The sequence below is a fragment of the Pelodiscus sinensis genome, chromosome 5 (genome assembly GCF_052426305.1).
Source record: "Pelodiscus sinensis isolate ZL-2025 chromosome 5, ASM5242630v1, whole genome shotgun sequence".
Classification (NCBI taxonomy): Eukaryota; Metazoa; Chordata; order Testudines; family Trionychidae; genus Pelodiscus; species Pelodiscus sinensis.
This window is the reverse complement of record NC_143056.1, coordinates 121,522,200-121,530,445: the sequence shown is the minus strand read 5'-3', so window position 1 is coordinate 121,530,445 and position 8,246 is coordinate 121,522,200. Positions and strand designations below refer to the sequence as shown.

The window sequence follows — 8,246 nt, the reverse complement described above, 5'->3', positions numbered from 1 at the left end:
CCATTGATTTCAATGCACAAAACCAGCGTAATACAGAAGCCATTAGCCCTTTTCTCTCTGCACTTCACATCTACCCCTCCACGGCTCTAGGGTTTGCATCAGGCCCGGTGAGCAGTTGCCCAGGATATAGGCTATTTGCCCACATCCTCTGCCTCCCTCCAAATTCCACGCTGAAGACGCCAAGGAAGGAAGGCCCTGACTTTCCCAAGCAGGAAAAAACACCTAGGGAGACAGAGAGAGTCTGTGAGCCAAAGGAAAACTCCGGAGAGGCGGCTCGTGCTTCACAAAGACGCCTTGTTACCAACCTGGCTGTTCAGTGGGAGAAATTCTCCCTCCTCGGTCTCTCCGCCCCGCCCTGCCCCACTCTTCCCAGAAGACAGAAAACAAATAATAGCCACCGCGCCCTCCCTGCCCTCTGCCCAGGCAGCGTGGAGCTCTGCTCCCCGACGGCTGCGCCAGGTGTCGGCAGTGGCACCCCGCACTGGAGGCAGCTCCAGGGATGCCTTCTGACAGCCAGGGCCTCCTGCTCGTAGTTACACAGTAACCTGTTGTCTAGCTGCAGCTCCACCTCTCCCTGCCTCCCAGCCCTCCCCTCCCTGGCTGTGCCTCTGCCGCCCAGACGCCTGTCACCTGCTCTCAGAGAAGCTTGGGAGGCTGAAGTGGAAGGCAGGGACAGAGGCAATAGAAAAAAGGAGCCACCTGGAAAATTAGGTGGGCTTAGCCCCTCCCTCTCTGTTAGACTGTGGGGCTGCATTCGCAGCACGGTGCAGAGGGAAAAGACGAGGGGTGCCTGGTGTACTGAGCATGGCAGCAGGACTTCCCTAACCGGGCACAAGCTATCTGGGAGAGGAAACAGACCAGGAAACAGCAAGCGGCTTCTCAGCACTGGTAAGTCTCACCTCTTAGTTCTCTACAATCCATTATTTTTTGTAACATCTGCCTGCTTCAAAGAACAGGTCCAGGCAGCAGGGGAAATGTGTGTGTTTGGTGAGGGGAAAGGGGGGTAAGAATGTAGTGCCGGGAGATGTTGAAGAGAGGGATTTCTGTAAAGAAGGGGAAAAAAGCAGCAATGTTTCCAGTGTTTTCCTTTTCTCGCCCTTCCCTGCCCAATGTCCTACCTCCAGTAGGTGGCACTTTCTTGGCAGGGGATGGATGTTTGGCAGAGAAGAGGTTTTTTAATGAAGTCTGAAGATTGCATTTTTGTGTCGCACTGTTTGTTTGCAAACAAACGTTGGAGTTTCCTTCTCTTGGGAGAAGTTGGAAGGAATTTTCCCTGTTTCACATTTGGGTCCTTTCCTACTTGCTGTTTCGTGGGGTTTTCTCCTCTCCTCCCCCCGGCCACAGAACAACCTTGACACAATTTTACATCATACTTAAAAATCGAGTGCAAGTAAATTCTGAGTGTAGGCTCCCTGAAATCTTTCATTCTATACCCGTTTCAAACAGGAGAGGTTATCTGTATGGTTTCCCCCTTTTGCTTATTTAGATGTTAAATGCTGGTGCAAATTTGGTGAGGCTGGATTTCTTTGAAGCGCTGACTGATGGTATTTTAAAGTCTGGAATTATTCCTCATATTATGACACGATCGGGCAGTAAAATATGATGACATGTCACCTACAAGTAGGGAGATTCCTGAGGATTCTGACTGCTGCGCTGCTTTGGAAAACATGTCAAGAGCGGTGTGGAAGATTAAACAGCATCAGGTCCTTCAATTCTTGCACATTTAAAAACCCCACTGCAAGGTTTGTCCCACAGTGAGACCAGTTGCCACATCAGAGGGCCAGATCGTTGGTTAGTGTAAACTGTCCCACCTGTCTAAAATTCAATAGCACTTTACTCAGCTTCTCAGGTGGTGGATAGTAATCTGTGACAGCCTTCTTGGTGCCAAACAAAATACAGCCAACATGATCTCTGAGAATTCACCAGTAAGATTTGCAATTGCATGTTCAAGATTCTATTCAGTTGTGTGACCCAGTCATTCGCTTGGACAGTAAAAAGAGAGACCCTGATAAATAAGCTCTTTGGAGGTCTGAGATTTTTAAAAGGCTCCATCATAAAAAAGGAGATTGAAAGCCAAATCAAGGACTTTGCTAAAGAAATGCAAATAAATTCAGTAGAAACCGTCCTGCCAGGCAGCATATTGGTCTCATTTAAGCAAGAGGCATTTAGAGCAATATAAACAATTTAATTACTATCCGAGATTTGCAGTCAGACCTGAGTCAGATCCTCAGCTGGTGTCCAAAACGGGTCGCCTTGTATAGGCTGGAATCAAACCACCCTGGAAACACTTTATCATTAATATTATTTGTTTAGTGGTAGGGCCACGGAGCCCCAGTCATGGATACGCCTCCCACTGTCATAGGCACTGTACAAACTTTAAAGTGATTGCTTGGGATGGAGGTATGCTTGTGAGTGCGGGTGCATGATCATTTGCCTAATATATTAGAGTGCTGATCATTAGGTTTTGTAGTATCTAGCACTTGAAAACTGAATCCATGCTAAAGGAACACATTCAGCTGAATCTGCTATTGACGTAGATCAGTGTTGGTAGCTAAATGAGCTGTGCCAATCTACTCCAGTTGGGGAGCTGACCCCTTGACCTGACCGATCACTTTCCTGTGTGTGTTGCAAAGGAGAGTGCCCTTTAGATTGGTTTTTGACTGTCCAGGTTCTTTCTTGGGGATGAAGAAATCGTAAGAGACGCCACAGTTCTCAAGGCCCCAAATGCCTCCAAAGATATTCGAGAGGTTTTATTAGACTAAGAAAAAAGTGAACTATACCTTTGTATTGTCAGTCGGTGTGAGGGTGGGGTTGAGGCATGTCCCAAGGAAATAACACAGAGCACTGTGAGCGGACAGTTAACTATTCTGGGGCATGAGAAATATCCCACGTTGGGAAGTGGGAAAGGGAGTGGGAGAAGAGGGTATAATCTCACAGAACTGTTGCCTGGACGATTCCCTCAACTGTGCCCTCTTCTCTGTCTCTCTCCTTTTTTCTTTCTCTCTCTCTGCTCACTCTCTCCACCACATCATAGGCGCTCTCTCTCTTTTGTGAATGCTGATTATTTCAGCATGATTTGTAATAAAGTTACCCACTCTTTACTGAGTCGGCCCAAATATTCACAGACCAAACATCCCCTCAGAGAGACAGTCCCCAGGGGCTGTGCCTTGGAAAGACCATGTACTTTCTGGAACGACATGGTAGCCAGGGATTTTTTTTCCCACCCTGTAATAAAACACACCCAAACGGCTTTGCAACTGTTCTTCCTGGAGTGATGTCAAAATGGTAGTGCATAGCATATCTAACACTGCAACATCACTCCTTATCTAAGGTGTCCACACCAGACCTACTTTATTATCTATCTAATGAACATGAGTCAAAGTGCCCACGGTACTAGCTAAGGGCCTTTAAGACTTCTCACCTTATCAGTGAGTGCCTCTGCCTTCCTCCCCCGTTCCACTCATCTGTAAGACACTGAAAAGCTTTCATCACCACCCTACTTAGGATTATGCTATTGCTAATATGAAATCCTCTAGCCACAGAATAGGTAGTGCAAGGCTACTCAATTTTGGAAGCCCCGGGGGCCACAATGATACTCACAGCACATGCTGAGGGCCGCAACTTAAGTGTGGTTGCATATACATGCAAATTTATATGCAAACATATGTAAATAGCTTTTCACACTGACAGGCATGAATACAAAGTTTAAGGCAAGACTACACAACATGCAGGCCCCATTTAAGTCAGTTCTGCTGATACTAATAAAATGCAATATTGACCCCATTTCCTCCCACATGACGGCATTTTTAATGAGCAATGACAGTCCAGGAATTTAACTACTAAAACGCATATCAACAGAAGCCCATTAGATTGACTACTTTTTTGTTTTGGCTCCCACCCACGGGCTGAATGTTGAGCCCCATGTAAAACCAAACCAGGCTGCATGTGGCCCACGGGCTGTATGTTAAGTAGCCCTGAGGTAGTGGATATTCCATTATCTCACGTTACAGCAGGGACAATGGCCCCAACCAAGCATGTGCTAGATATTGTGCAATCTGAGGCCAGGCTGGGAACAAACTTTGGCTCCTGGCTTTCAGTCCAGAGCCCTACCCACATGACCATGTGACTTATTAATCTTATCCATGGGAGGTGCCACTGCCAGAGAACAGAGGGGAGAGGAATCTCCTTCTGTCGAGATGCACTTTAGGCTCAGTAGTGGTGGGGGGGGCCCTGGTTTGTTGAAACCTGGACTGAGACATTTTGTGTCTTTTATACACCTCTAAGGGGTGACAACAACTCATGCTACCTGCACTGGATTTCAACAGACAACCTTCAGGCAAATTTATCCTGCTACCAATCCTAAGACAGCTGGTCAGCACTACAAACAGGGAGTTTAACTTCAGCCGGTGCCCAACTGGAGCACCTAAGGGAGCCAGTAACGCATGTGATTGATTGCCCTGATACTGCACAGAAAAGGCCTCTTTGGCTAGGCAAGTTTGCATGCAAATGGAAAGCTTTTCCCACTGTAGGGAAGCAAAAGGCTTCCAGTCACATTATGCAGATCTTTGGCAGCAGTGTCGGGTGTAATTCTCTTTTGATGAAACGCACGATGTGGAGGATAAAATGACCTGGTTTTTTTGCCCCCCAAGGAATCTAGATAAATGAGTAGGAACCACAATTTTAAAAAGGGAAATAATCTGTTATGGAAATGTCCAGAGGTGAGACACACATTTGGAGGCCTCACACACCGTTAGTTCTGGTCGCACACAGATTTCCCAAGGATCACACACTCAAGCTCCACCTATGCTCCAGTGCTTACACCACCCCTTATTGAAACACACTTGATCCTAGCAGGATTCTGGAGACATTTCCTTAGCCCAATAAACAGCGTCAATAAATGGCGGCAGTTTGCCAGGGTTAGCCCCTGGCAGGCCGCCACCACTATATTTACCTGCGCCTCAGCTAGTACGGGCAATTGCAGCTTCCATTGGCCACGGATTGCCGCTCCCACCAATGGGAACTGCGGGAAGCAGCATGGATCAGGACACCACTTCCCGCAGCTCCCAGTAGCTGGGAAGCATGATCCATGGCCAACGGGAGCTGTCATCACCCATACCTGTGGAGGTGGAGGTAAATATAGCACCAGGAGCTAACCTTGGAGACTGGATCTAGCCCGCAGGCTGGTATTTGCCCACCCCTACCTTAGACCATAGGGATGGGAATATTTATTTCTGACAGTCTTGTTATAAACTATGCTCTGGGCTACATGGTAGTCAGGATGTAAACGGCTAACCGGTAAGCCTCATCCTTAATGGGTGCGACTTACCAGTTCTGATTCACCAGAAGGGGCTGGAGCAGCCCCTTGCCCACCCCAGGAAGGGGGCTGCTTCAATCCGGCAGAGCTCAGGAGTAGCCCCTGTTTGTGGAGGGTCGAGCTGTGGCCCATCCTGCAGGTTACACACTGGCTCCCCAGGAGCACGGCTGGTTGGCCCTGTTGGCAGCCCCTCTCCTAGAGAAGCTTTGCTGTGGGCTCTGTAGTATAAAGCTTAAATAAAGTTTATTTACTTAAATTAAGCTTATTTATTTAAGCTGTACACTGCAGAGCCCACGACGCGTGTAACCGCTGTGATCTTTAGTGGTTACCTTTTTACATGGTAGGGAGCCATTATTCTATACCATGATTCTCAGACAACCTATTTATTTCCACGCTGGCCCTGCTAACCCCTTGCTAGCAAAAGCCACATAGAAAGAGCAATGGGGGTGTTTCCTGTGGCAAAGGAGGCTGCTCATTCAGAGATGCTCTCCGCACCAGAGCCAGTCTGACGGTTTCAGAGAAATACAGTCCTTGGTTGGGGTATTAGTTTCCTCAGCCCGCTCCTTCCACTAGCAGACTCCTTTCTGCCTCCATGTAGGAAACTCCTTTTGACTTCACTGGGCTTGGGACCAGGCCCTAGTTGTAGGGCCCTACCAAAGTTACAGGCATGCAAAATGCATCGCGGACTGTGAAATCTGGTGTCCTCCCATGCAGTCTGGCCTGGTGGGAGCTTTTACCTTGTACTGTACAGATTTCATAGGGGAGACCAGCAGTTCTCAAATGGGTTGGGGGGGCACAAGGATATTTTAGGAGTGTCACGGTATTACCACCATTACTTCTGTGCTGCCTTCAGAGCTGAGCAGCTGGAGAGCAGTGATGTAACACTGGCCCAGCTCTGAAGGAAGCGCTCCACACAGAGCAGTGCAGAATATCGTACCCTCATCGCCTTTGCATCGGCACTGCCACCTTCAGAGGTGGGAGGCCAGAGAATTGCAGCTGTTGACCAAGGGCCCAACTCAGCAAACTGCAGTGCAGAAGTAAAGGTGCCAATGCCCTATCCTGGCCTCCTTACTTCTGCACTGCTGATGGTGGTAGCTCTGCCTTCAGAGCGGGATTCCTGGCCAGCAGCTTCCGCTCTTTAGCTACTCATCTCTGAAGGCAGCACTGCCGCCAGCAGTTGCACAGAAGTCAGAGTAGCACTACCCTCCTCTTGCAACACCGTGACATTTCAGATGTAAATATCTGAAATGATGAAATTTGCCGTTAAGATCCCAGGACCGTGAAATTGACCAAAATGGACTGTGACTTTGGCAGGGTGATTGGTCTCTGACTTAGGGATACACTGCCCACCTGAGAGCTGGGAATGGCCCTACTTTCAGACTTGTCCAGGTATTCTGGTTATTCCACAGAACAAGTGTTTGGTCTTGGTTATTTCAAAGACTTATAGACTCACATGACTGAACCTCTAGTTAGTTAAGTCAGGGAAACTGACCACATGCAGCCTGAGTGTGTCTGTACTAGGGACATAAAATTCTGGTTAATCAGTTAACTGCTTAAACGTTAGGTTAACCTAATATTTAACAGGTTAACTGACTGAGCCAGGATCTCGGCAGGGGACTGCGTCAACCCAGCTGGAGCAGCCCCCAGCCCACCGGGCTCCTTCTCCCGGCCCCATGCAGGGGCTGGAGCAGCTGCAGCTCCCAGTTCCCCCCAGAGCAACCCCTGTCCACAGTGGGCTGGGCTCCACATGAACAGAGAACATATCACAAGAACAGCCATACTCAGTCAGACTAAAGGACCATGCAGCCCAGTATCCTGTCTTCCAACAGTGGCCAATGCTAGATGCCCCAGAGGGAGCGAACAGAACAGGTAATCCTCACGTGATCCCTCTCCTATCATCCATTTCCAGCCTTTGACAAACAGAAGCTAGGGACACCATTCCTACCACTTCTTGCTAATTGTCATTGATGGACCTAACCTCCATGAATTTATCTAGTTCTTTTTTAAAGTGCTGGTCCTTCACAGCATCCTCTAGCAAGGAGTTCCACAGGTTGACTGTGCATTGCATGAAGAAGATCTTCCTTTTGTTTTAAACCTGCTTCCTATTAATTTCATTTGTTGACCCCTAGTTCTTATGTTATGGGAGGCTTCTCTGGGTGCCACTTAACCTTTCACATCCCTAGTCTGTACCTCAAGGATGCCCTGCAATCAGACTAGTTCTGTTGCACTCTCCGAGGCTCTCTGGTGAGCTCCCTGGCTGCCCCAGCCAATGTGCTGCCAAAATCCCCCTGCCCACGCTTTCCGGACACCCTACCAGACCCATACCCTGCCCCTACACTAGCAACGGCTGACCTGGGCTTTCCACTGTGAAAATAGGGGTCACTCCACTCCAGCTGCTCCCACTCCTTCCACCTTCTAACTGGCTGAAAAAGAAAAAAAAGGACTTCATTGCTGCAAATCCCAGCCTCCATGTTTCCAATGCCGGGGGCCACCACAAGCCAGAGGCTGCTTGCTGTGTGTCTCCACAGCAACCAGGCAAACTGTCTTGCCACTATGCATGCTTGAGCCATGTATTAGACTAGTGTAACTAACCCACTTAGGGCCGGGTCCCTGAGGATCCAGCCCTTGGCATGGGTTAAGAGGAGAGGGTGCAAAGGTTGGGGGGCTCTGTGCTGACTCCCAGGTGCAAATTACAGCTGCTGTTATTATGGTACTTAGGAATCATCGAGGGGAAGGGGTGTCCTAGCCATGCTTCTTTTCCCCAACCATCTCCCCATGCAGCCAACATGGACAAGTTGGCAAGATGTCTCCTGCCTATCTTATCAAGGGTGGTATCCTTCAGGGGCCAGTTAAAGAGGCTTTAGGGCAGCTTTGCCCTCACAGAGCACCACAGAGCTGCACGACACAGCTGAAGATCTGATCTTAAACTAAT

The 8,246-nt window shown here is 48.7% G+C and overlaps 1 protein-coding gene across 4 annotated transcripts in view; it reads left to right on the top strand.

Annotated features, from left to right (window-relative positions):
* Nucleotides 1-408: 408 nt before the first annotated feature.
* The window catches only part of EPS8L2 (EPS8 signaling adaptor L2), a 114,574-nt gene continuing 106,736 nt past the window's right edge, over nt 409-8,246 (top strand). For 3 of the 4 annotated variants that reach the window (XM_006124878.5, XM_006124875.5, XM_006124877.5), the window contains exon 1: nt 414-888. The gene's annotated coding sequence lies outside the window, so the exon portion shown is untranslated. Of the gene's footprint in view, nt 889-8,246 lie in introns of all 4 variants that reach the window. The other variant, XM_089778694.1, reaches the window with a different exon arrangement.